We start from the raw sequence: 27,858 nt of genomic DNA on the forward strand, positions 1-27,858 counted from the left end.
TGAGTGTCAGATAGGATATATTCTTGAGGTAAGGAATTTTAAAGAGGAAATTTGAAATGTTCAGAGGACACTCATCAACAAGTCTAGTAGCCACACATAAGTATTATAGACCTGCTCACACATACGAACATGCACCCGTACTATGTGCTTATGCCCAATGGAGACAGTGCACAATTTTATATGAATGTGGAGAAATAATGGATGAGTTAGTGTACTGTCTGGTCATTGGATGTGCCAGATGGTATAACAATGTGAGGAAGGGCATTAGCTCTGACTTCATATGGACATGGCTTTGAATTCCAGTGATATTGGGCATTGGGGAAGCTATTGACAAAGCCTCAGTTTGCCTCTCTGTAAAAACCTGATAAGCGAGTCCACTCAGAAAATTGTTCAGGGGATCAAATAGGAGATAATATAAATGCACTAAGCAGAGTAGTATAATATTGGCATTCAATGCATTTTATCTATGAATAATGAATGCTTACTTCCCCCATACAAAACTTATCTCTACCTCTGAACGTATAAAACTAGAAGGGATTAATAATACTAAAAATAGTAGTGACAATAACAGTATGGTAGGAGTAGGAAAAAGGTTGCATATACACATGCTTGTGTATATATGTCTCTATATAATATTGTCTTAGTGATTTTCAACATATAGGTGTGCATGTTCCTTTTAAATCTGCCCACTCAGCATCAATGTGTGTGTGTGTGTGCGTGAGTCTGTGTAAGTCATGTGTGTGAAATAGCTTTCATATAATTATAAGCCAAGGAACAACGCTCTTATTTCACATTGAACGTGACGTCTATAAACATATCAAAGTATGAGCATAAAAGAAAATGGAAACCTGGATGGAACATGTCTGGAGCCTGTAAAGGGAGCTACTGTGCTCACTCTTAGGTCCCCTATACTTTTCCTCACCCATTCTAGAACATGTTCCTCATCAGCTCCCTCAGGGAACAATGGCAGAAACACGAGGGAAGCCTTATTCTTCCATTTTCTTTTCTGTCTGTCTACAGAGGATGAACCTAAAAACCACAGAAAGCTACAGAAGCAGTAGGAGGGAGTCGTCAGGCCCCATCAAGGAGGGAAAACCCATGAGCTTCCTAAAGTGGCTTCATTGCTCTGTTGCAACAGGAAAGCAAAGGACCATTAGGGGCAGTGTCTGCACAGCATGGGAAATGGCTGGCTGTGGCTCTGAGCATGCCATCAGGGAGCGCCAACATCAAGGTGTGGCTTCCCCAAACCAATTGGTGTCCAATCCTCCCATCCCTCAGCCTCCTCCCTTTGGAGATCTGAGGCACGGTCCCCACCTCTCTTTACTTTCCTTAAATCATTTTACTCGTCACCCCTGTCCCTGCAATAGTCGCTCGTCTCTGCATCTTTTCTGACTACAGATCTCCTTGTCACTTCCCCCCATAAACTGCATGGAACCCATTATGCCATACTTCTCCCTACAATGTGAATTATGATTCTATTATCTCTGTAGCCATCTTTCTTACTGGAGAACCTGGCTCATGGTCATATTACATCAGAAACATACACTTTAAAGTCACACAGACCTAGTTTTCAATCCTGACAATACCTCTAGATCGCTGTATGACCTTGAGCAAGTTTTGTAACCTCTGAGAACCTAAGTGTCTTGGGTCACACATGAATATAGCCGTCTGTCCCAAGGTTGCTTATAGCCTGGGCACTTGAAAAACAAATGCTAGATGCTTAAGGTAGTGTCAAGGACAAAGTAAGCCTTCAATAAAGGCTGCTTCCCTTCCCACCAAGACATCAGAGGGAATCAAATCCATGACAGAGGTCACTGGAAATGTCACAAACCTAGGGTAGGTGGAAGAAGGTTAGTTACAGAAAGATGAAGAGAACTGCCCATACCATTATCAGTAAGTGTATGAATGTAGAGTGTGCTAGATACAGGTGCCCCATACAAATGACCTCTCCCCTTTCCAAGAGATCTTACAGACACGGAGGGGAAGAGCCTTGCAGTTAGATACAGGTAAACCAGGTAAAAAAGCTAAACTTGCCAATTTCTGCCTGTGAGATTCTAGGAAAGATCTTTAACCCCTATGGGTATCAGTTTCTTCATTTATAAAATCTGCTAACAGCAGCCCTCCACAAGATTGTTGTGAGTTCACACAGAACGATTAGCACCATGCCGTCTCCACGGTAAACAGTCAATACGTGTTAGTTAGATTTCCAAAAGAATTCCCGGTTTTTTTTTTTTTTTTTAACGTTTATTTATTTTTTTGAGACAGAGAGAGACAGAGCATGAACAGGGGAGGAGCAGAGAGAGAGGGAGACACAGAATCCGAAACAGGCTCCAGGCTCTGAACTGTCAGCACAGAGCCCGACGCGGGGCTCGAACTCACTGACCGTGAGATCATGACCTGAGCCGAAGTCGGACGCTTAACCGACCAAGCCACCCAGGCGCCCCAAGAATTCCCGGTTTTGAAGTAACAGGAGTTAACGCTAATATTGCAATTACTAAGCATTAGACACTATTCTAAATAGTGACTGAATTTCTCATGTAACACTCACAGAAAACCTATGGGATAGATACTACCGTTTTCATATGTGAAGGTGAGGAAAAGAGAAACCCATCTCAGAGACATCACCTGACTTGCCTAAGGCACATGGGCAGTACGTGGCAGGGCCTGGAATCCTGTCCTCAGTTCCAAGCATCCAGCCTCATAATCTGTCCTGCTAAGCACTCCCACTAAACTGTCTCCAAAATTCAGAAAAATGAACTCCTTGACACATACCCTGTATTTGAGAACTTAATTTTCAAGAGTACTACCTTTCTTAATCTCTGTAATAGTTCATATAAATCATGGTTTCAAAGTGCAAGGGACTGAAACCAAGTCTGTCTGGTCTAGGAACACACAGAAGAAATATGGGGATGGGGGTGGAGTCCACAGCAAGGAAAGGAATGTTGGAGAAACAGAATAGGGAAGGAGATACTGGCAATGGCACCTACAAAGTTAAAGACACCTGAAAAATCTTTATCACAGAAAATTTGTATCTTCTGCTCTGATGGAGGAGATTGTATCAGACCAACCTCTTACTGAGAGCAACTATAAACCTGAACACACACACACACACACACACACACACACACACACACATATTTGAAGAAGCTAGATTAAAGCATAGGACCCTGGAGCCCCACTGCTTGCATTCAAAGCTTGACTCTACCATTTATCAGCTACATGGTCTTGGACATGGCAATTAAATTTTCTGTGCCTCAGTGGTTGCATCTGTAAAATGGGCATAATAATAAGACCTGCCTCATAAGACTGTTATGCAAATTCTCCTCTCAATCTTCATGTGATAACCAGTGCAAACAGGGTGGCTTCTGACCAGTGCCCTTGAGGAATGTCACTTGAGGAAGTATGGGAAAGAAGAACAGGTTAGAAATAAGATGGTCACGGGCTGGGAGTTTTTCCTTACTACCTTCTAAAATTCCCAAATCCCTGGCTCCCAAATCTGCTGGATGCCTTACCCACAAGCAATCTTTACTTCAAAGGCATCCAGAAAACACAGGTTACTCTGGGTTGCCCTAGGCCAATGACTTTCCCTGAAACTCCAAAATCAGTCCAGTGGGTGAAAATAGTACCTTCTTCCTCTATATCTTTGCTTCTTGTTCACTTCCAAGTTTTACCTGCCAGCATTTCAAAAGGGGGAAAGAAAACCAACAAGATTACTTTCCTGGTATCCCTGAAGGATCTGATAGAACCCCAGAAAAACAAAGCTGGAGCCTTTGCTACTTGGCAAATCATCACCTGAGCCATCAGCTAAAATCTCACTGCAGAATATTTATTGCTGGTGATAATGTAGGAGGCAGAAAGATCACAGCATGATTTGGGGATCCCTGGTGACCCCTGCTGCTTTAAATGAGGGAGGAAATCTCTAGCGTCAGGATGGGAGAAGGCTTGATGTGAGTGTCAGGGTAAGAGATTCAGACAGTCTCCCCCCACCCATGCAGTTATTCCCAAGAGACAACTTCAGCCACATGAGTCTTCATTCTAGATCAGTCCTTGTAGGAAAGAAAAGTCCAACAGAGCCTGGTATCAATCCAGCAAGGCCACAAACAGAATTCAACAATTTGGGGCATACAATCATATCTTTTTTCCTTTTAAATTTTTTTTAACGTTTACTTATTTTTGAGACAGAGCATGAATGGGGGAGGGTCAGAGAGAGAGGGAGACACGGAATCTGAAACAGGCTCCAGGCTCTGAGCCGTCAGCACAGAGCCCAACGTGGGGCTCGAACTCACAGACCACGAGATCATGACCTGAGCCAAAGCTGGACCTTAACCGACTGAGCCACCCAGGTGTCCCATATCTTTTTTCTTTTTGACTCCATATCTTTTTTTTTTTTCTTTTTGACTCTTAGTTTGTTTATATAAAAGTACAAATTCGAACATTTTTGCTTTGGCATGGAAGTAGCTATTAATATACTCTTAAATGTGCATTATCTTTACCACTTATAAAGTCCACTCTGATGCATTCTTGTTTAATCCTTACTAAACTGCTTGTGATAACTTTTATTATTGCCAGATGAAACATGAATAATTTTATGTCCAGAAATGTGGGGGAGGGGGGGAAATGGCCAAATCTACCAAATGAGTAAGTGGTAGCAAATGAATTTAACCATGGGAATTAATAGCAATAGACCCTGAACTGTACCTGAAATGAGGCTGGGATGATTAAAAAAAAAATCTGTGGGTCAAAAAATAAAATGTTCTAAAGTTTAAGGACAATTAGATAGTGAAGATTTCAGAAAATGGTTACAAACAACTTGAGCTGGTCTGCAGTTAAAACTAATGTTAGTAATGGCTTGGGAATCACCATTCTTCTCTTTACCACTTAGAATACTCTAGTAGTAAACCAAGACAGAGAGCCTAATTCTCAAACAACTGCCAGGACTCTGAGACTATGTTGGAAGAAACAAATACAAGGGAAGTAGCAGATCATAAACACCAAGAACTATAGAGTTTTGCTGCATTTGTTTATTTGATCAGCAAATATTGAGTTGTGCTCTCACACTCTGTTAAGCGCTGTGGATACATCAGAGAACAAAATACACAAAATCCCTGTCCACATTGAACTCACATTCCATGGCTGCATAAGTCCATTTCTAAATGCAAACTAAATCTAGATGGGAAAGTTAGATTCTTCTGGAAAATGGGTGGAATGTACCCATTTCTATCTGAATTTTGACACAGTGAACCCAAAGCTTACAGCTTAAGTCACGAGAAGCATGGAATTCTATTCAGCCTAGAGTCCTGGGCACAAAATTTTAGGGGATACAAAGAAACTTGGTAATTGAGACAAACGCTGCCTTCATGCAATATTTTTAAAAATCAAAATTAATGCAAATAATCCACACTGAGCATAATATCAAAATTCTAAATAAAGGCAAAGTTTTTCCTTTCGCCTCAGACTTTAATATGGATCCACAAGGCTCTGAGCGAGTAGGTAGAGGCTAACAACGAGAAGGTAAGCTCTACTAATGTTTGTGGGGCCACCTGTCTGGCTGAGGGCCCTGAAGGCATTTCCCTAACCTAACCCATGGCACTTGTAAACTACCAACAGGAGCCATGTTGACTTGAAAATGGAATTGTGTTAGAAGTTTAGCTCCACATGCCCATGGAGCAGAACTACTTTGGTCAACTCCAGCTTATAGTTAAAGGATGTCCCATGATTCAATGAACAGAACTTGAAAATAGGAAGCCAAAGGTCCCACATTACCCAGTACCATTTATGTCCTGTGTAACTGTGTGCAGTTACTTAGCTTTTCTGGGCCTCACTTATGACATCTGTAAAATAGACACATTCTTTTCAGCTCAGTGACTGTATCAGACCCTGGCAAACTAGCTAATTGAGGCTTCACAGAAAGGAGAGGGATAGCCCCTTGCCTTAATATGATGCTCTTGGAACCAAAAACACAATCCGTTTTGTCTAGCTTCATTGAACATTTTTGAGTCAAGTCTAAACAAAAATCTCCCTGCACTTCATTTTCATGCAGAGAAACTGGGGAATTTGCCCATTACAAAAGTTTGGCATATAGGTACAAAGTAAGTGTGCATAAGAACTAATTATATACCAAGGTAGCCTCACCCTAAGTGCATCTGTTCTGATGTTACCCAGTAAACTCACAAGATAACCTTGTGCAAGTCTCTGAACCTCTCTGGACCTCAGCTCTTTCATCTAGAAAATAGGAGAATAGACTTGATGATGTGGGAGGCTTTCACAGCTTGACATTCAGTGATTCTCTAAGTATATCAAGCAAGTCCTTCTAAGTGTCTCTAAACAGGGAAACCAGAGGTGCCTGGGTGACTCAGTTGGTTAAGCATCTGACTCTTGATTTCAGCTCAGGCCATGATCTCACTATGGGTGGGTTTGAACCCCATGTCAGGATCTGCACTGACAGTGCAGAGCCTGCTTGGGATTCTCTCTCCCTCTCCCTCTCCCTCTCCCTCTGCCCTTCTCCCTCGCTCATGTACTGTCTGTCTGTCTCTCTCTTTCAAAATAAATAAGCAAACATGAAAAAAATTAAACTGGGAAATCAGAAACTACCTCCCACCCTGTGGAAAATATCTCATTATTATTATATAAATAATTATTATTTTTTTAATATTCTAGTTTTAGCTGTATTGGCTCTGGTGATCTTTCTTTACATCTTAGTTTGCAGCAATAATGAATCAAAAAATAATGTTTCCTGGTCATGAGAAATAAAAACAAGATTCCAGAGAAGTAGTATCCCCATGCTTTTCTCTTATCCAATAAAGACCTTCCTCTTTTTTTTTTAATTTATTTAACTAAATTCAAGTTAGTTAACATACAGTGTAGTATTGGTTTCAGGAATAGAACCCAGTAATTCATCACTTACATATGAGCACCCAGTGCTCATCCCTAAAAGCACCCTCTTTGTTATCCATCATCCAATTAGCCCATCCCACCACCCACATCCCCTCCAGCGACCCTCAGTTTGCTCTCTGTATTTAAGAGTAAAGACCTTTCCTCTTAATTGAGAATCTAATTTCCAGGCCACAAGACCTGAGAACTAAACTGATGGTTAAACATTTTTTTTTAATGACATCTCCTGACCTTCAGAGCAACACAGTCTTTGCCAGCCTGTGCATTACTGCTTGAAGCCCCAGCTGACATTCAAAGGACTTCAGACATTCAGCTAGTCTCAGGGCCATGAGAGCCTCCTAAGTCTGCATTTCAGTGTCACCTTTGTGGTGTGGGAGTCCCCTGAGTATGGCAGGATGCCTCACACCTTCCCATGGGAACTGGGTTGGTTTTCATTTTCCACTTGGTAAACATCTGCACAGGGCAATCATACCCCCTCTGAGGTCATTGCTTCATGTGTGTTGCACCTTCTGACTTTGTGCCATTGTCATTGGCAACCTCATCAATTCCCAGCTGTGCCTGACTCTTCCTCTTCCTTCCCTTTGATTCAACACAATCCAGAAGGGAGGGAAAATGTGCTATACATTTTCATGTCCTTTTTCTCCAAGTATATTCCTTGACATAAAAAAATGTTTACTTATTTATTTTGAGAGAGAGAGAGAGAGAGAGCGTGAGTGGGCAGGGAAGAGGTATCGAGGGAGGGAAAGAGAGAGAATCCCAAGCAGGCAGGCTGTTAGTTCAAAGCCCAAAATGGGGCTTGATCCCACGACCCTAGGATCATGACCTGAGCCAAAATCAAGAGTTGGACGCTCAACCGACTGAGCCATCCAGGTGCCCCTCTACAAGTACATTCTTAACTGTGCTTAGAGCACAGAGAGACATGCCCCCTTGTGCACCTAACCAATGAAGAAAATCACCTTCCCCCTATCCTGTTGTAGCCCTAACTAACTAGAAAACTAAGTAACGAACTCCATTCCATTGGTCATGGCACCTCTTCATGCCCCTCATCTCTTTCACATTCTCATTTCCTTTCTCACTAAGTTTACATTCCATGGGCCATTATTATAATCACTCCTGAGATTCGCTCTCAACATCTTTGCTTGATCACACTTGTCTGGCAATGCCCAAGGTTATAAATAACTATTGCCCATGGCAGGCCTGATCAGAGCAATGCCAGCTAGATGGTGGACCAGTCACATTCTACATTCATGACCACATATCACAAATGGGCTCTTGAGCAGAAAAGTGATGTCCCCTCATTGGATGTCCTACAAGTTCCAGGGAAAGGAATGGATGTGGTCAATCCTTCACAGAAGGAGAGAATGAATACCTGGGAACATTAATGCAATCTACAGTCATGGCAATACAAATAAACACGTTTATTGAAGATATATTTTGAAGATAGAAACAGCAGAAAGGAAACATAAAGAAAAAAAGAAATCAGAAAAATGACTCTTAGGTTTTGAGTCTGATAACAGGATAGATACTGGTTAGATATCCAACTAAAAAAACGAAGGAGGAAGGATTACAAGATTAGGATGTGTACAGAAAGGTCTTTATCACCACTGGTCAGGCTAAATCTGAGTTATCCAAGGTCCCTGATCACAGAAGTGACTGGCCATTCAAGTTTGGGGCTCTGAGGAGACTTCAGGGCTAGAGATATTAATTTAAGCATAATCTTTATATATTTGGTATTTGAATATAATAGGGTCCTTTAAGGATAGAATGTAGATAAACAAAAGCAGAGGGCTAAGATTAAGACCTTAAGGCAGCCCAACATTTACAGGTCAAATGAGAGAGCTAGTAAATAAATCAGCAAAGAAACTTGAGAATCAGTGACCAGAGATGCTGGAGAGTGGTGTTGTAGAAACCAAGAGGGCACTGGTTTGTGTCAAACACTTGACATACATTACCCTGATCCTCACACTCTGCTAGGTGGATATTACTGTTTCCATCTGATAGGGGAGTATATAAAGAACTAGAAAGACTGATGACCACATCCAAGTTCACTCAAGTAATATATTTCAGCGCTAGTAATCAAACTGACGTCTGATAACCTCAAAATTCCTGAGCCTCCCATCACATCTTATTATCTCCAGTGAGGCTAAAGAGGGAGGAGAGGGAAGGGACAACTGAATGAATGAACCCTAGCAATCAGAAAGAAAAGGTTCAGGATGAAGTCTGGTTTTGCTGGGAAATTTATCAAGCTCTAGAAGTTTAGACAGGAATGCAAAGAAGACTTCAGTCCCCATGAAGAATACCCACCATCTACGTAAAGATGCTTTGCATTTTTTAAAAGATTGGTGGATTTTTCCCTAACTCATCTCTAGCATACATGTCTATTCAAGGCTGACATTAATTAACTTAATCTACATTAAGCACTTGGAGGACAGCAGAGAACTGGGACTATATTTCCCCATGCCACTGTTCTGGTCATTCATCCAACTGGGCAAAGAAAAGGCTATTGAATGAGTAAGACACAACTTCTCCCTCACAGACTTGAGGTTTGGCTTATGGATTATTATTGCTGGGTTGTCTTATGCTTACAGATTTTTCTCATTATGTTTGTTTCATCACCCAGTAAGTATCGGTTAGGTTTTCCAGCCAGTCATTCTCATTAATTTATTTGTCTGCTTTTTTAAAAATTTTAATTAGTTAATATACAGTGCAAGATTGGTTTCAAAAGTAGAATTTAGTGATTCATCACTTACATACAACACCCAGTGCTCATCACAAGTGCCCCCTTAATACTCATCATCCATCTAGCCCATCTCCCACCCATCTCCCTCCAGTAACCCTCAGTTCATTCTCTGTCATTAAGAGTCTCTTGTAGTTTGTTTCCCTTTCTTCTCCCCACCCCTACTTCCCATATGTTCATCTGCTTGGTTTCTTAAATTCCACATATGTGTGAATTCATAGAATACTTGTCTTTCTCTGATTTACTTATTCTGCTTAGCATAATATATGATAGCTCTATCCATGTCGTTGCAAATGATAAGATTTTATTATTTTTAATGGCTGAATTGTTTTCCCAAAGGATACAAAAATACAGATTCAAAGGGCTACAATGTTAATTGCTGTGCTATCAACAATAACCAAACTATGGAGAGAGAGTCCAAATGTCCATTGACTGATGAATGGGTAAAAGAGACATGGTGTATGTGTGTGTATGTGTGTGTGTGTGTGTGTGTGTGTGTGTGTGTGTGTATAATGGAATATTTCTCATCAACTTTTTTTCCCCCTCTCTCTTTGGAGAGAAGATGGGAACTTCTGGTAGGAAGTTTTGGTGCACAGATCCTTAATATCATTCAAACATTGGCCTAAAAACCAAGTCTTTTAAGAGTACCAGATTCAGGGATTTTAATTCTCTTTGTTATGATATTATGAAATGCTTAGATGCAAGGGAGTCAAGGTTAATGGTTATTTTGGTGGGACCATCATTGGCCCTTTGCTTTTCCAGCCTAAGTCTTTTTCCATTTGTTTAACTGTTCAACAGACAGATTTACAAAATACAATTTACAAAGAAAACCTTCATTTCCTGTGGTTCCCTGGCTCCACACCCCTTCTCCAACCCTAATTTCACCTCCAATTTTTCAAACAGGATTTTTCCTCCCCACAGCTTTAACTAGCTAAATTCTTTCTCATTTTCCCCTTCATCTTTCCTTGGCTTGGGGCACAATTTGTTTGTTCTTCTGACTACCCTTCATGAAGCTATATTGTTGCTTGCTCCTGTGTGATCACAGGATGGTTTCTAGCTCAACTGTTCTCATCCTTTCTTCAATGATAGGGTCGTGGCTGCATTGTTCATTTTCAGACAACTGAATGTGTTTTCTTGGGCTCCTATAACAAGTAGAGTGTTCAACTTTCCCAAATCTGTCATCTTCAAGGTGGTTGTGATGCTGCAACCCCATTTCTCAGGAGGTGTCTGGGGTACATTCTGGAAGAGGAAGAAGATCCCTAAAGCACAGACTGATCAGAGAGAGTTCAGACACGCTCCTCAAGGAGCCAGGCCTTTGTTCGCCAACACTGGCTGAGCTCACTTCTGCTCTCTAGGGCAACCGGTCAGTTAGTGAAACAGAAGAGTTCTGGCAAAAGTTTACAAAACAGATTGAAAACCTCAAAATGAGGGGATACATAAAGATTATTAGTCAGGAACCACATGTGCTCATTATGTTTACAATCACCATAAAGTCATAGCATTTAAGTCTTAGAGTCCTTTCTTGTTGGATCCAATGGTGCTCCTTTGCTTAGCCTATAAATCCCTTGCTGAGCACAATCTCCCCTGGGTTTAGTAGGTTGTACAGAAGAATTTGTCAAGATCTACAATGCCCATATTAGCCCACTGTTTTGGTCTAGACATATTAACTTTATCTGTAGAAATGGAGGTTATGAAATAGAAACTAATATTTCTCACTATTAAATGCTACCCCACACCTTCCCATTGCTTCTCTGCTCTCATGTTTTGTCTCAAATTCCCTTTACCCTGCGCTTCCCTTGTGATTTCTTCCGTCTTCCCCTCTGAGCTACTTCATCACCTTGGACACCTTTCCATCTTGCCTTAACACTAAAAACTAATATTTGAGCCCTTGCCATATGTCAGGCAATTGCCTAAAGCACTTCACACTGCTTATTTCACAACATACTCTTTGAGTTAGGTTATATTATTATCTCTGTCTTACATGGAAACACGAAACAAAACAAAACACCCTGAAGCACAAAAAAACAAACTCATCCCTAATGACATATCTAGTAAATGGTAAAACTAGGATTCCAATGCAGGCCCTCTGACCTCTGAGTCTGACCTCTTCACCTCCTTAGTTCTATCCATGAGGACTTGATACTTTAAGTAGATTTAAAAATTTGTAGATAAAAATGAATTTGGTTTATGCATCTATTCTCAATAAAGCCATACTGGCTTTGAGATGCCAGAGATCAAAGTTAAGAGCTCCTGGATCACATTTACTGATTGCTTCAGGTCTCCGAGTCCTTCCCACTCCTAACTGAAAGCTGTAAATCTTCTGGGGATATCCATGGACGTTTCTTTCTGTCATTTTTTCCATCTGCTTGTCCCTTTCTCTTTTTTAAAAGCTTTATTGAGGTATAACTTATATATTAAAACTTTACGTAATTTATACAACTTGATGAGTTAGGACAATCGCACACACCCGTGAAACCATCAGCACAATCATGGTAATAAACATATTCATCACTTCCAGAAATTTCCTTGTGCCCTTTTGTTTTTGCTTTGTTTGTAATAACAGCACTTAACAGGAGATCTATCTCTTAACACATTTTTAAAAAGTGCATTATACAATGTTGTTAAGTATGGGCCCCTATGTCACACAGCAGATGTCAACAACTTATTGATCCTTGCATAATTGAAACTTTTCCAAGTCTTGATGAGTTCTTTATTTATTTTTAATCTCTCTGGGACCTTCTAAGCAATAGATAATATAAATAATGATTTTCAGTGATATATTCAACTCAGCTATGACTCAGATGGGCAGAATGTCCCATGAAATGGACATGGCATGAACCCTACTTAGTTCTGGATAGATGTTAATCTACATTCCACACACTGAAGCTTTCCATGGAACCCTGCTGCACATGAACAGCCCTTCAAGTTTTCCCTGTGCAGCAATGCTAACTGGACAAATAGACTGGGTTGTGTGCTTGGCAATCTTTATAGTAACTTCAGGGCAAGACTCTTGAAAAAGACTTGAACTGGGAATGGCAGCCAGGTTCTAGAAATTGAGGGGGAATCCCTGATGGATCCATAGAGAGGAGATTCCACTATTTGTCCCCTTTATACCACAGAGGGTATAGAGTGGCTCTCATGGGTAATATGCTTGTGGACATCACCATTGGAGAAAATATCTTAACAGCATGTATCTCAGAATACTAGGGGAAAAATAAAAATTATTAAATTGTACATTACGTAGCAGACGCTTCAAAGCCTAGATTATTATTGTTACCAACAGGCTAGCAAACTGAGCTGCAATTAGGAAAAATAACTGATTTCTCTCTAAAGAACCACAAGCTGATCATTTAAGATTTATCAAATATACCTTTCTCCTGTGCTTTACTCTCCTTTTCCTTTCTGTTCTTTTAAATTCCGATCGAACATGTGTTCTCAGTAACACAACCTTGCAAATAAAACAGATCCATCAAGCTATCCTCTCCCAAAAGAATTCAGAGAATAAGATGAATACAGTCTTCATGGCAAATGAGCAGTTCCACATGAACCAGTAACTATGCTGGTTGCTGAAGATCTGAATTAGAGAAATAAAAAAAAAAAAAAAATCAAGAATAAAATGGTATCAGTTCAGCCATGAGTTGAAGAACAGCAAATCCCCATTTCTCAGCATTAAATACTCAGGTTTAAACTCTTTTTCTACGGGGAGACTGCAGACTATAGCTCTGAGAGGGGAATGAGCTACAAGAGAAGTTCATCAGCGCTGCTTTCCTTGTGGCTTCTCTGCTGTGTGCGCGATAAGGGTAATTGCCATTATAGGAATAGTGAACGGCAACAATAACAGGTGCATAGGTCTCCGCCACTAATTCACTGTGCAGGATTTAGATTACTTCCCACCCCATTGTCTGGCTTCAGAACTGGAGGGACAAGTCCATTCTGAGCATTTAGCCTTTTGGGCTTAAATCAAGTCCACTTGCTGGGTCAAGTCAATTTCCCACATCTTGTTTCCTAAAAGCAGATTAAGTTCACAAGCCTGGACCAGCAGAAGTGCAGTGGGGAGTACAGATGCATGGGGGTGGGGGGAAGGTGTGGAGGTGGGGCCAGAGGGAAGATCATTAGCTTACTTAACTTTATTTGAGCGAGCCTAAATTTCAATAATCCAAAAGTTTCACGTGGTGAGAACACAGCTTATCACACTTGGGGTGCAGGCAGATTGCACACCTGCTGGGGAAAATTAGCCAAGGAAGCAGAGGATGCTGAGGGGTCCCTCACTCAGAGGTTCCTGCTTGTTTCCCTGGAGAGGATCCTTTATGACTTCATAGACTGTGGAGGCAATGAACTTCGAAACTGTCAGTAAGTAGCTTTTTCTCTTTTGTGCAATCTGTACTGACTTTCAGAGGGTTGCTGACTTGTGGTCATGACCCTGGTCCACAGCAGAGGATTCTGAAAGCGGAACCACTTTGAAGGCCCCGAATGGCTAAAATAGGTACCCAGGGTCTGCAAGCATTCTATTTTTCTAAAACATTTGAATCATAGTTTCAGTTTCTTACAGACCCTACCACTCCCTATTATACCCACCAACCCAGACCGGCCATTTGTGTTAACTCCAAGTCCCCCTGTTATCTCTCCACACAGATGGGTTCCTCAGGTAGCATCGCCCCAAATTCCCAGGAGCTTACCCCGTTTTAACTCTTCTCTTCCAGTCTTACCTCCCACAGATAATCTGCCTGTATTATGGCTCTGAACCTGTGCTGTGCTTCCCATCCTGTTTTCTGCTTCCACTGCTTCTCCCCATTCATTTCAGCCCACTGACATTCAACTGCACTTGAGGGTCTGATTCAAATATTACCTAAGCCTTGAACTCCTTCATCTCCGTCATCAGTGAAGTACGTCTTTACCCTCTTCTGAAGCTCAGTGGCACATTGTGTTGTATTTCTTGGGCCCCTTACCATTGCCTCATAATTAATTCTGTGTTTACACACACCCCCTCCCCCAACACTATATGAGCCTCCAAGGTCATAGTAATATTTACAACTCCTGTACCTCCTCACCAGTGTTCAAGATATTTTTTTTTTGCCATAAAGAGTAAAACTTCAGCTATTGACATAGCTCATTCCCTCCTGTTGCCCGTGTCTCCAGCTTTTACGTGTGTGTTCAAGGAAAAAACATACATGCACAAACATTACATACTGTGCTCTAACAATTGCATGCTGAACTGGGGCAAATGTTAACTAATAAACTCTACTGATCTGTGTCTATTTTATAGCTCTTTCATATTAATGTGATTGTAGTGGATTTTTTTTTTGGTAGTTCCATACCTCAAAAAAAAAAAAAAAGAAGAGAAAATTCATCTTCTACCCCATTCGCCTTAGTTTTATCTCTTGTTATAGAGCTGAATGAGCTCCCGAATCATGTCCAGGTGAGCTATGCACCCTGAAGGAGCAGTGCTTTAGGGTTCCCCAGATAATTTATTATGCTTACCTGAAATACTTGGGAAAGTGCTAGAGCACAGTTCTGTTTTCTGTCAGGCTTCCTGCAGTTAGCAGCACTGTGCTCTCCCTCTTATTCATTTACTCAAAACATCCATTGATCTCTACACCTTGTCCAGTACCTTATTGGGCATGGGGGATATGTACCATTCACTGTACTGCTTACAATTCGAATAATCCATGAAGTCTGGACCAAGAGTGGGATCATGTTTAAAGGAATGCAGTTCAGTAGCCATAATTAAGCAAAAAGCAACTTAACACAGGCAATTATATAGTTGAGAAATTAAGAAGTTCCCACTCGTAAACCACTCAATGCCTCATCACACTTCCCTCTTGTTCCAGTGCTCTCTTCCCCCCCTTCACCCCCAACATTTTGTCCCCAATAAAACTCTATAAACATGCTGCCTGAATTTTCTATCTTTGTCCTTCCCCGGTCTCTTTCATAATTAATGATGTAGCTATACTTAGCTCCTCTCCTTCCTTAGGAGGAAGAAAAGGAGAAAGCAAAGGGCAAAACTAAGATTCTGTGGCAGGAAGGGAAGTGTAAGGCGCCCATTACGCACATGGAAAGCCGATAAAGACCTTGACGTCAACAAGCTGACTTTCCAGTGGAAAGAAGACACTTGGGTGGAATTGTACCTTCCATTATACACATGGAAAGATGATAAAGACCTTGATGTCTACAAGTTCACTCTCTATGGAGAGAGGACACTTGGGTGAAATTGTACCTTCTGTAAAATGGGTTATAATAAGCACCCTCTTTGCATGGGAGGGTAGTATCTGTTAGAATCTGGTGGTGCAGACATGACTTAATTCATATGCTGAGTGCCAGGCTGCAGCATGAGATGAGGCTGGTGAGGCAGGAGGCCCCTTCCCACCTGATCCTTAGAGCTTTTGTTCAGGAGGCTCAGCTTCAGCTCTGATTCTTTCTGGTAGCTTCACCAACAAATAGTCTTCCAACTCTTGGCAGTCATTTCTAGTTCCTGGAAATACACTTCCCTTCTCTTTTGTTACCTAATGAGTCCAGAATTGGACCAGATGCCTTGGTGTGTTCTAATCAGTGCCTTACAAAAGGCCCGGCATCCCATGACTAACAGAATGGCCCTCTAAACACAAGCTGACAGCACATTAGCTCGCTGCATCACTGCTGCACACTGAACCCAAGATGTAAATGTGCATTCTCTGAGTACACACGGATCTTTCTTCTCTGTCATATTAACTAATTAAGCACCATTTAAATTGTACTTAGCCTGGGCATCATTTCTACCCAAGTGCATCACTTAGCCACATTAAATTTCATATTCCACTTTGAAGCCCATTTGCCTAATCTCCGAGTTTATCCTGTGAAATGGTTCTATCTTGGTTTCTTAACATTCCCTCTATTTTAATGCCAGTGGTAAGTGTAAAAATGTGCACATCACCTATCTAATCCCTTCCATTAAAAATAAGCAAAGCAAAAAAGAAGCATAATAAAGAGAAAGTGATAATTCATGGCAACCAAACTTAAAACCAGTCTGGGACACTTTTGTTTATTTTTGTTTGTTTTGTTGTTTTGTGTTGTGTTTTTAAATTATTTTTACCCTCAATCCATGAAGGAAAAGGAAATGGAGACACTGAGAATTGAAATGACTTTCTCACGGTCACTTAAAATGCCCATGGTAAAAATGTTAGTAGCTTAGAATAGTATAAAGATCAAAGGCTTTGGAGTCAGACAGGTTGAGGGGAGGGAGGGTGAATCTGAGCTCTGGCATGATTGAGCTCCCCGTCCTTATAGAAGTGACTTCCATGAGTGTCAGCTTCCTCTTTTGAAAGGCAGAGGAAATAAGATCCACCTTGCAAAGACTGTAAGAGACCAAATAAAAGCACTTGAAATGTCCAATCCCTAGAAGGCATTTTGGGAGCTGCTATGTTGTTATCACTGTGGACGACGATGATGATGATGATGATGATGATGATGATGATGATGGTGAGAACATCACATAATTGTTACCTTCTAAACCAGGTGTGGATGATCTTTTCCTCTAAGGTCCCAGACAATAAATATTTAGACTTGGTGGGTTACCAGTCCACATATTCTACCACTACAGGAGGAAAGGAGCCCTAGGCAATATATACATGAATGAGTATAGCCATGTTTTTTGTAGGCTGTTCAAAGTGGGTAGCCTGCAGGATTGACTGGTGGGCCATCGAAACTGGACTAGGAACTCTAAGGGCTTACAACTCATGGGACAAAGAAATAAGCAAGATAGGAAAAAAAAATCTTATTCTCATAGGGTCTCCCTACCTCCCTGGGACAGGAGGCAGTGAATAAGCAAGCACACAAAGGAAGTAAATGAGAAAAGCCTCTGACAGGATAAAAACTATGCAGGGAATTATTAACAGGAGAGTGACAGGGTGGACACGTGAGGCTTCTTGCTGTATCTCACCATGGAGTGTAGAGTACTCCAGAAGTCATTTCCTAAAAAGCTTTCATTGATCTTGTTGGAGCTTTTATCTTACAGTTCTGGCAAAGATTTTCAAGTTTCTCGAGTTTCTTGTTTCCAAAGAACTAAGCTGGGCTTTGCAGTGCTGACCTCTTGAACAGGTGTTTACAGAGAGGTAAAAATACTCGAAACGGAAGATACCAAGGGCTCAAGGACACAGCAGAGCCTGGACCTTAATATCATCTAGAGTCTCGACTGGATATTGAAGCAGTGCTCTCCCCAAATATCCTAAAGTCCTATGTGATTAGGAGAAGCCATCTTGTCATAAGGAGTCTGGAACTAAGTGGGATATATCACATGGATACCTGCTCTATGTTGGGCCCCAAGGTGCACTCTGTAAGAACCATCCAATTGGCTCCCCTCAAGAGCCCTGAAAGGCAACTATTATGATCTTTATTTTAGAGATGAGAAAACTGAAGTTCAGAAAGGTTGTGACTTGTCACACAGCCAGTAATTGACAGTGCCAATATGTGACCTCGAATCCGCCTGCCTCTGAAGCACTCCATTTCTGGCATCTGGTGCTTTTCCAGTCATTCCAAAGAACTGTTATGTTTCTTTCTAGATCTTCAACCCCAGTTTCCATTGTCTATTGCCACTTGACTATTTGCTCCTAAACCTACCTGAAACAACTTATCTCTATGCTTAACACCACTAAGAAATGGTGCCAGGTGGCTTTAAAAAAAATCAGTGGTATTGAATTTACTTGTTTCTTCTTCTATCTATTCCAATAGCAATTTCATGTTAAAAAGTAATCAAATGTGTTTGACATGATTTATTTTCACGAATCTATGCTGTCTCACACCAATTAAATTGCACTTTTCCAAATATAATGCTGAGCAGAGCCCTAAGTATTGGCTCAAATTATCCTCCCATTGAAAATAATAGAACTACGTTGGTCCACAGTCCTTCATTCTTTATTTTAAAAAATAATGGGATGTTATTTTCAGTTCTTCACTCATACATCATACCTCCAAATTCGCTCCTAAAAATAGGCGTAATAGGTGTTACTAACTGAAATGATGGATTCTGTAATCAGGTGCATCACCCCAAAATGAAACCCATTGATACCAGGTGTTCTGTCTAATTGTATGCTTTCCAAGCACTGTAATGCATCTGTACGATTGGGTGTCTCATATTTTCTCTTTCAGTTGAGCAAATACATTGCTTCAGTAAGGGAAGATGAGTATGATGAAAAGTGATTGTACAGTATATTTCTGTTCACAAATACCTTTGCTAAAGTACACTGCCTCCATGTTGTTTTGTTTGTTTGTTTTTGTTTTTTGTTTTTCTTTTTGCCACCATTTCAAAGCCAGGCCAATAATCTGGCGATGTTTTAGAATCAGTTATCACTATCATCTTTGAAGCAGGGAGAAGTTGGAGCATCAACAGACATAGAAAGAGTATGGGTGAAGGAGTAACTAGGTTCTCTATACCGTGATTACCAATGGCCACAAATAGCAATTAGGAGATTCTTTAGCATTTACTGTGAGCCAGGTTCTTTTTAAAATTTATTTGTTTAAATCCAAGTTAGTTGACATATAGCGTAGTAACGGCTTCAGAATTAGAATTTAGTGATTCATCACTTACATATAACACCCAGTGCTCATCTCAACAAGTGCCCTCTTTAACACCCATCACCCATTTAGCCCATCCCCCCCCAACCCAACACCCCTCCAGCAACCTTCAGTTTGTTCTCTGTATTTAAGATCTCTTGTGGTTTGCCTCCCTCTCTGTTTTTATCTCATTTTTTCCTTCCCTTCCCCTGTGTTCATCTGTTTTGTTTCTTAAGTTCCACATATGAGTGAAATCATATATTTGTCTTTCTCTGAATGACTCCTTTTTGGGTGCATGTGCCCCCTCGAATCAGCATTTTTGTATCCTTTGGATAAATACCTACTAGCGCAATTGCTGGGTCATAGAGTAGTTTTATTTTTAATTTTTTTGAGGAAACTCCATACTATTTTCCACAGTGGTTGAACCAGTTTGCATTCCATCAACAGTGCAAAAGTGTTTCCCTTTCTCTGCATCTTTGCCAACATCTGTTCTTTCTTGAGTTGTTAATTTTAGCCATTCTGACAGGTGTGAGGTGGTATCTCATTGTGGTTTTGATTTGTTTTTACACTGACAATGAGTGACATTGGACATTTTTTCAAGTGCTTCTTAGCCATTTGGATGTCTTCTCTGGAAAAGTGTCTGTTCATGTCTTCTGCCCATTTCTTCACAGGATTATTTGTTTTTAAGGTGTTGAGTTGGATAAGTTCTTTATAGATTTTGGATATTAATCTTCACCTGATATGTGATCGCAAACATCTTCTCCTATTCTGTCAGCTGCCTTCTAATTTTGTTGGTTGTTTCCTTCACTGTGCAGAGCTTTTTATCTTCATGAGATCACAATAGTTTATTTTTACTCTTGTTTCCCTTGCCTCCAGAGACATGTCTAGTAAGAACTTGCTACAGCCAAGGTCAAAGAGGTTGCTGCCTATATTCTCCTCTAGGATTTTGATGGATTCCTGTCTCACATTAGGTCTTCCATCCATTTTGAGTTTATTTTTGTGTTTGGTGTAAGAAAGTGGCCCAAGTCCATTCTGCATGTTGTCCATTTTTTCCAACACCATTTGCTGAAGAGACTGTCTCTTTCCCATCGGATATTCTTTCCTGCTTTGTTGAAAATTAGTTGGCCATATATTTGTGGGTCCATTTCTGGGTTCTCTATTCTGTTCCGTTGATCTATGTGTCTGTTTTTGTAGCCGTACCATATTGTCTTGATGATTACAGCTTTGTAATACAGCTAGATGTCCAGAATTGTGATGCCTCCAATTTTGGTTTTCTTTTTCAATATTACTTTGGCTACTTAGGGTTTTTCCTGGTTCCATACAAATCTTAGGATTGTTTTTTTTTTTTTTTTTAATTTTTTAATATATGAAATTTACTGTCAAATTGGTTTCCATACAACACCCAGTGCTCATCCCAAAAGGTGCCCTCCTCAATACCCATCACCCACCCTGTCCTCCCTCCCACCCTGCCCTCCCTCCCACTCCCCATCAACCCTCAGTTTGTTCTCAGTTTTTAACAGTCTCTAATGCTTTGGCTCTCTCCCACTCTAACCTCTTTTTTTTTTTTTTTTTTTTTTTTTTCCTTCCCCTCCCCCATGGGTTTCTGTTATGTTTCTCAGGATCCACATAAGAGTGAAACCATATGGTATCTGTCTTTCTCTGTATGGCTTATTTCACTTAGCATCACACTCTCCAGTTCCATCCATGTTGCTACAAAAGGCCATATTTCATTTTTTCTCATTGCCACGTAGTATTCCATTGTGTATATAAACCACAGTTTCTTTATCCATTCATCAGTTGATGGACATTTAGGCTCTTTCCATAATTTGGCTATTGTTGAGAGTGCCGCTATAAACATTGGGGTACAGGTGCCCCTATGCATCAGTACTCCTGTATCCCTTGGATAAATTCCTAGCAGTGCTATTGCTGGGTCATAGGGTAGGTCTATTTTTAATTTTCTGAGGAACCTCCACACTGCTTTCCAGAGCGGCTGCACCAATTTGCATTCCCACCAACAGTGCAAGAGGGTTCCTGTTTCTCCACATCCTCTCCAGCATCTATAGTCTCCTGATTTCTTCATTTTGGCCACTCTGACTGGCGTGAGGTGGTATCTGAGTGTGGTTTTGATTTGTATTTCCCTGATAAGGAGCGACGTTGAACATCTTTTCATGTGCCTGTTGGCCATCCGGAAAATCTTAGGATTGTTTATTCTTGTTCTGTGAAGAATGCTGGTATTATTTTGATAGGGATTACATTGAATGTGTAGATTGCTTTGGGTAGTATCAACATTTTAACAATATTTGTTCTTCCAATCTATGAGCACGGAATGTTTTTCCATTTTTTTGTGTCTTCTTCAATTTCTTTCATAAGAATTCTATAGTTTCCAGCATACAGATCTTTTACCTCTTTGTTTAGTTTTACTCCTAGGTACCTTATGTTTTGGTGCAATTGTAAACGAGACTGATTCCTTGATTTCTCTTTCTGCTGCCTCATTATTGGTGTACAGAAATGCAACCAATTTCTGTAGGTTGATTTTATATCCTGCGACTTTGCTGAATTCCTGTATAAGTTCTAGCACTTTTTTTGGTGGAGTCTTTCAGGCTTTCCACATAGGGTATCATGTCATCTGTGAAGAGTAAAGTTTGACTTCTTCCTTGCCAACTTGGATGCCTTTTAATCATTTTGTCATCTTATTGCTGAGACTAGCACTTCCAGTAATATGTTGAACAACAGTTGTGAGAGTGGACATCCCTGTTGTGTTCCTGACCTTAGGGAGAAAGCTCTCAGTTTTTCCCCATTGAGGATGATATTACCTGTGGGTCTCCCATATATAGCCTTTATTATGTTAAGATATGTTCCTTCTATCCCTACTTTCTTGAGAGTTTTTATCAGGAAAGGATACTGTGTATTTTGTCAAATGAGCCAGGTTCTATAATGGGAGCTTTACATAGGGAAACTGTGCCTGAGAAAGTCAAGTAACTTCCTGTGTGGAGGAGGTGGATGAAGGTAAGATTCAAGCTCAGTCTATATGGCTTCCATCACACCATGCTGTTTTCCTATGCATTCAACAGCTAGTCCATTCATAATCCCTTGCCAGTACTAGTGGTAAGCAAAGATGAGACTGTATTGGATATTCTTTGTTTCTTTGAGCATATGAAAGTACCACCATCATGAATCCAATAAACTGATCTACCATTTTTTGAGTCCCTTTTTGTCTTTGAAGCATTGGGCTTAGCAATGAAATACACTAAAGAAGAATAATACAGTATAGTAGTCCCCCCTTATCTGCAGGGGATCCCCAGTGGATTCTGAAACCATGGATAGTGCCAAACACTCTTTTTCCCCTACACATATATACCTATGATAAGGTATAATTTAAAAATTAGGCACAGTAAGAGATTAACAACAATAACAAAATTGAAGAATTATAATAATAAACTATAATAAAAGTTATGTGAATGTATTCTCTCTCTCTCAAAATATCTCATTGTGTTGTACTCACCCTTTTTCTTATGATGATGTGAGATGATAAAATGCCTATGTGATGAAGGGTGCCTGGGTGCCTCAGTCAGTTAAGCATTTGACTCTTGGTTTCAGCCCAGGTCATGATCTCACAGTTTGTGGGATCAAGCCCCGCATTGGGCTCTGTGCAGACAGTGTGGAGCCTGCTTGGGATTCTCTCTCCCTCTCTCTCTCTCTCTCTCCCCTCCTGCTACCTCAAAATAAATAAACAAACTCCTATCATTAGGCTACTACTTAATTTCTGATTATGCATCAGAAGGAAGATCATCTGCTTTCACACTGAGGTTGACTGAGGGTAACTGAAACCACGGAAAGCAAAACCATGGGTAAGTGAGGGGGGATTACTTTACATTCTTATCCAATGCCATTTTAGTAGGACACTATGTAAGAATCTATGAGCAAATAGCAAAAAAGTAATACATTGCAACACACACACACAAACACACACACAAAATCAAACAAAAATAAAACCTTAAAACTGGAAGAGTTTCAAGCAGGGGATCAATACAGATTAACATATGAAAACTTTTATACAAACTATTGAAATGAGTTTAGCCTCAGATGATGAAGAGAGTTTGTGTATATAGACAGGAGAGGAAGGTTTTCCAGGAAAGGGAATGCCATAGATAAGATCATAAAGACAAGGTTGAATGTGGCATATTCTTGGTATAGTCTGGGGAACTGGGGAGTGGATGTATGAGTTTAAAAGCAGTAACACCTTTTAATTAAGCGGGCTCAGATTTTGAACATATCTTCAAAGACAGGTTAAGGATTTGGGGCTTGGCTAACCAAGTCTTAGAGGTGAACCAAATAAGCTGGAGTAGTGAAAGCCAAGTAAAATGTATGCCCTAGGGCTTGATGAGTTTACAAAATTAACAAGAGTGCTGGATATCTGTAGGGATACACAGGGGTCTGAAACAAGGAGGTTATGGCCCTGGGTAATAATGTTGGCACTAGTGTGGAAGAAGCACACTATTAAAATAGAGCAGGTCTCAAATCCTAGTTCTCTCACCTTTAGCTCTGAGTGCTTGGAGAAAAGAATTTAACCTCTTACAAAATTCAAGTCCTCATCTGTAATAAAACCTCATCCATAAGGCTTTTTTTAAAGATTTATTCAAATCTGGCACAATATATAATAGCCTTAATTCTGGAGTATTATAATTTGTCTATGCCTTAGCTCCAACTTCCATAATGAATATCACAGACCAGTTGGCTTAAATAACAGAAATATATTTTCTCACAGTTCTAGAGGTCTGAAAGTTCAAGATCAAGGTCCAACAGGACTCCACTTCTGGTGAGGGCTCCCTTTCTGGTTTGCAGACAGCTGCCTTTTCATTGTATTCTCATATGGCCTTTCCTAAGTGTTTGTACATGGAAAGAGAGCAACTTCTCTGGTGTTTCCTTTTAGAAGAACACCAATCCTATCAGATCAGGACTCTACCCTAATTACCTCATTTAACCTTAATAACTTCCTTAAAGGCCCCATCTCCAAATACAATCACATTGGGGGTTATGACTTCAATATATGAATTTGGGGTGGGGGAACACAATTCAGTCCATACCAGTCTACATGTGTTAGTGCCCTTGCCACTAAAAGGATTAGCATGGAAAATATTAAGAAGGAAAACTGGAAATATGGAGGTATTAACTGGGAAAGGAGAATGAAGACAGAGGAAAAATTGAATGGAAGGTCAAATTTTTGAAGCTGAGTTGCTCAAGGAATCATGGCCTATGTCTTCCATCTACATTTAGTCACCTCCTCCTCCAACTTCAATTTCCAAAGAAAGAGTCATTCATGGTCTAATCAAAGATAGCCCTTCAAACATATCTAGCTATTCATATGCATTAAAAAAAAAACACCTCAATTTAGACTCTATTTCCAGAAAAATTTCCAGAGGATCTCACCGATATCCTTCCTGGTAGTTTTTGCCATGGAAGAAGTTCACCATGGTCCTGATTCAATGTTACCCCAAAATTTTATACAGAAAGTCCAGAAAAGAGATTTTCATTGAATTCTGGGGACTTTAATGAGGTTCTTATAAGTTCCATCCATTTTATTTTCATCCCTTTTCCAAATTATGGAAAAAAGTACTGGAGGAGGCAGGTTACATTCCTACAGTGAATCATGTTTAGAGCTTATGAGGGTGTGGAGTATGGGGGTGTGGGTATGTGTGTCTAAGTGCACTTTAATGATTGGTCTATGCAGAACAGGTAGAAAAGGAGAACAGAACTATGTGCTTTCATGTAAATGTATTATTTCCTCCTTGCTTGGCTGGAAAGTAATACTTCTGGAGATGATTCTAAATGAATAAGTGGGAGTCATTACCACCTCACCACTGAGAAAAAAATAACTTACTGTGTATCTTTATTTATTTTTATTTTCATTTGTCTTTAAGTTTATTTGTTTATTTTGAGAGGGAGTGGGAGGGCATGTGCATGGAGGAGGGGGGCAGAGAGAGAGAGAGAGGGAGGGAGAGAATCCCAAGCAGGCTCTGCAGTGCCATCAGCACAGAGCTCAACATGGGGGCTTGATCTCACAAGCCATGAGATGATGACCTAAACCAAAATCAAGAATCAGACACTTAACTGACTGAACCACTCAGGTGCCCCTATTTCAATTTTTCAATTCACTGGTGGGAGTGGATCTTGTTCCTGCTTATGGTGTTGTGCACAGATATAAAGGTGATATGGTGTTGTGAGAAGAAATATGGAGTAGGGAGGGAGAAAAATGAACTTCTATATGTTAGGTACCCAGCATGTGAAGTGTCCTGCTAGGCTTTAGCAGGTAGCTAGTAAAGACAGAGAGATGGGCACACAGAGATTTACAACGCATGGAGAGAAAGTTGAGTTAGTCACAGTCCTTGGTTCATGCCCTATTGTCATCACTGGTGCATGGAAGCTCCCTGTATTTTGTGTCTACTCATTTATCCCCTTGACTACATTTTTTACTCTTATCCCCTTTTTTCCCTCTCCATAGGAAAATATATAATTTTACAAATCAACTAACTGAGGTTAAGAAAAGTCAAGTAAACTAAGTAGATTTTTCTAATGTCTCACAACAAATTAGGACAAGTGCCTGGCTTTGAATTCGGGCTTGTTGGGATGCTTCTAATGAATATTCTCATTGCATGACATCCTCAAAGACAGATTATAATAAAATATACCAGAAAGTTTTGAAACAATGAGATGTGTTCATATTATAAGGAGAAAAGTCTGGTTTGGGGTTGCTAACTGTGGGGGATGGGTGGCATGAGTGTTAACTGCCTATGTTAACCATATGTTGAAGTTTTTATGACCTTTTATTGTAGAATAGATTATGAGTCTTAATAAATTATGATTAATAGCATGTTCAAAAAGTTTTACAGAACAAACTTAAGGCTTTTCTGAAGAGGATGTTCTCCAGGAGATAGGTTGGGGTGAAGGGAGGGAATTAGCAATGATTATCATAAGCAGTGATTAGCATGAGAACGATAATCAAACTCAAAAGGTTTATATTCTAACTCCCCACCCCCACCCCAAATTAACAGCCCAGGCCTAAGAATCTAAGTTCTCCCTCTATGATTATTGATTAAGAAAGTCTTTGCTCAGCCTTTCTTTCTTAATGAATTCATTTCATAATCATTTACAGTTTTATAAAATTCTCAAGATTTTCCAAAATATTTTGCAATCTGTTATTGTGAGGGTAAAAAGTGGATTGAAGTAAAAGCAATATTTTATATTTGGGCAGTGAAGTATGATACATTATAATAGGAAGTTAATTTATCATACCTTTGAGAAAATTCACAAACCATATAGATAAATTTTACTTTTCCATTTAATAACTGACATGAATTATTTAATACTTAATTTCAGATTGAAATTACACCATGAAATTAAACATTGCTTTTCAGACCTAATGTGCAGAATTATGGCATTTCATATTTAGAAAATATTTTGTTTATTTATTTTTTACTTTGTTTCCAAAATATGACATAAGAGAGATGGTTTCAGTATTCTATTTGCAAACACTTCTCATCTAACACGTTGTTTGCGAGGATAGTGTTTATTCCCCAAAAATGAATATCCAATTGGATATAATCAGCACTAAATTTTCTCTTTTTAACATTGGTTTTGAAAGCACTAGAGACACCTTGACGTGTTCTAGGAGAATTTTGATCAGATAAATGCATCTTAAAGATCCATTGAAAATGTATGCACATCAGTGCTCCTTATGCTTCCTGTCTTCAACCAGCAGCATGTTATGAGTGTAAATTAAACAATATATGACTCAGAATAAAACAATTTAAAGCTGTGTAATGCTTGCCTCCCCATAACCACTAGCAGTGTTCAACTGAAGGATAAACTGAATGGTTGGATCATTTCATTCAAACCAAATGATGAACACATTTAATAGTATTTCAGTCAACATGTATAGAGAGCTTACCATGCACAGAACACTTTACATGGACAATCTAGTTTGATTTTCACAGTAACTCTGAGTCTGGAACCTTTATAATGCATATTCAACAAGTGGGGAAATTCACAGAAAAATAGGCACTGAGTGCTTACCGTATGGCACTATTCTAAGCTCTTTAAATACACTTTAACATCTAATCCCCTGAGCAACCTTATGAATGAGGTACTATTATTATTCCCATTGTGTGGATAAGGAAATTGAGACTTAATGTAAATAACTCACCTAAAATCAAACCATATGATGTGGACCCTGGGTGGCTTAGTTGGTTAAGCATCCGACTGTTGATTTTGGCTCAGGTCATGATCTCACGGCTCGTGAGCTCAAGCCCCGCATCGGGCTCTGCACTGACAACATGGAGCCTGCTTGGGAGTCTCTCTCTCCCTTTCTATCTGCCCTTCACCTGCTCCCACTTGCGCATTCTATCTCTCTCTCTGAATAAACTTAAAAAATAAATAAATAAAACCATATGCTAATAAAAAGAGCCAGAGTTAAACTCAGGTGACCTGACTTCAGAGTTCAAGTTTTTGCCACCATGCTATGTTCATAGGAAGCAAAACCTATATTCAAACCAACTTTATCCAATCCTGTTTATCCATCTGTCTATCAATCTATGTACCTATGCATTAAAAAATATAACAAGGGAAACAAAAATGCTATTACTACTTGTAATAGGGTCACCTTACTAACATACTATATCTGTGGTTGGAAATGCTGATCCACTGGCACCACT

The 27,858-nt window shown here is 40.0% G+C and overlaps 1 protein-coding gene across 5 annotated transcripts in view; it reads right to left on the bottom strand.

The window, feature by feature from the left end:
* Window positions 1–27,858, bottom strand: part of AGBL1 (AGBL carboxypeptidase 1) — a 774,608-nt gene that overhangs the window by 247,743 nt on the left and 499,007 nt on the right. Inside the window, exons 1-4 of one of the 5 annotated variants that reach the window (XR_006203338.1) lie at window positions 14,475–14,578; window positions 13,750–14,068; window positions 12,999–13,202; window positions 3,513–3,671 (exon numbers count right to left, since the gene is read on the bottom strand). The exons of 3 other annotated variants lie outside the window; for them this stretch is intronic. The gene's annotated coding sequence lies outside the window, so the exon portion shown is untranslated. Of the gene's footprint in view, window positions 1–3,512; window positions 3,672–12,998; window positions 13,203–13,749; window positions 14,069–14,474; window positions 14,583–27,858 lie in introns of those variants that run through there. One more of the 5 variants, XR_006203337.1, reaches the window with a different exon arrangement.

Source organism: Panthera leo, chromosome B3 (assembly GCF_018350215.1).
Source record: "Panthera leo isolate Ple1 chromosome B3, P.leo_Ple1_pat1.1, whole genome shotgun sequence".
Classification (NCBI taxonomy): Eukaryota; Metazoa; Chordata; class Mammalia; order Carnivora; family Felidae; genus Panthera; species Panthera leo.